Here is a 1,310-nt window from a genome sequence, read left to right as displayed (position 1 = left end):
TCAACAGGTCAACATTTTAATAGTCAACAGGTCAACAGTCTAATAGTCAACAGAAGTCAATAGGTCAACATTCCAATAGTCAACAGGTCAACATTCTAATAGTCAACAGGAGTCAACAGGTCAACATTCTAATAGTCAAGAGGTCAACATTCTAATAGTCAACAGGAGTCAACAGGTCAACATTCTAATAGTCAACAGGTCAACATTCTAATAGTCAAGGGGCCAACAGGTCAACATTCTAATAGTCAACAGGTCAACATTCCAGTAGTCAACAGGAGTCAACAGGTCAAGACTCTTATAGTCAACAGGAGTCAACAGGTCAAGACTCTTATAGTCAACAGGAGTCAACAGGTCAACATTCTTATAGTCAACAGGAGTCAACAGGTCAACATTCTTATAGTCAACAGGAGTCAACAGGTCAAGACTCTTATAGTCAACAGGTTCCAATAGTCAACAGGTCAGCATTCTTATAGTCAACAGGTTCTAATAGTCGACGGGCCAACAGGTTAACATTCCAGTAGTCAACAGGAGTCAACAGGTTAACATTCCAGTAGTCAACAGGAGTCAACAGGTCAAGACTCTTATGGTCAACAGGTCAACAGTCTTATAGTCAACAGGTTCTAATAGTCGACGGGTCAACAGGTTAACATTCCAGTAGTCAACAGGAGCCAACAGGTCAACATTCTAATAGTCAACAGGTCAACATTCTTATAGTCAACAGGTCAAGACTCTTATAGTCAACAGGTGATCTCAGTACTAATACATCATCACAGCCCTCCGTGGATCACCACACATACAGTTATCCACCTGCATGTGAATTACACACACACACACACCGCTGTGGTAACACACTCCAGTAGCCACGTCTCCTCCTAACACAGTACTAGTTAGTAAGGACATTACTCAACGTGGATAGAGTGTGTATGAGTTAGCCTGTGTGTGTGTGACGGTGTGTAATGTTTTTCCATCTGTTTTCTTATTCTAGACCTGGCTGACATCACGCGTGAGGTTTTACTTCCAGAGAAAAATGTAATAATATGCACATATTTCCTAAAAAATAACCATGATATTCTAATCTGACTGCAAACTGGTTACATTATCTCTGTTCAGTTATCTTCTGACTGCAAACTGGTTACATTATCTCTGTTCAGTTATCTTCTGACTGCAAACTTTACATTATCTCTGTTCAGTTATCTTCTGACTGCAAACTGGTTACATTATCTCTGTTCAGTTATCTTCTGACTGCAAACTGGGTTTACATTATCTCTGTTCAGTTATCTTCTGACTGCAAACTGTTACTTTCTCTGTAC

At 40.0% G+C, this 1,310-nt stretch overlaps 1 long non-coding RNA gene across 6 annotated transcripts; it reads left to right on the top strand.

Annotated features, from left to right (window-relative positions):
* The first annotated feature begins 45 nt into the window (after positions 1-45).
* LOC139024737 (uncharacterized) lies at positions 46-722 on the top strand. 6 transcript variants are annotated; one of them, XR_011476093.1, is made up of 5 exons: positions 46-119; positions 166-285; positions 342-417; positions 458-571; positions 643-722. It is a non-coding gene; the product is annotated as an uncharacterized lncRNA (long non-coding RNA). The 6 variants fall into 6 exon arrangements; XR_011476094.1 differs by having other exon boundaries at positions 342-440; positions 539-617; positions 676-722; XR_011476095.1 differs by having other exon boundaries at positions 458-594; positions 643-708.
* Positions 723-1,310: the final 588 nt, after the last annotated feature.

The sequence above is a fragment of the Salvelinus sp. IW2-2015 genome, unplaced genomic scaffold (genome assembly GCF_002910315.2).
Source record: "Salvelinus sp. IW2-2015 unplaced genomic scaffold, ASM291031v2 Un_scaffold1828, whole genome shotgun sequence".
NCBI lineage: Eukaryota > Metazoa > Chordata > Actinopteri > Salmoniformes > Salmonidae > Salvelinus > Salvelinus sp. IW2-2015.
Note: the sequence above shows the minus strand (reverse complement) of the source record. Positions and strands in the feature narration are given on the sequence as shown.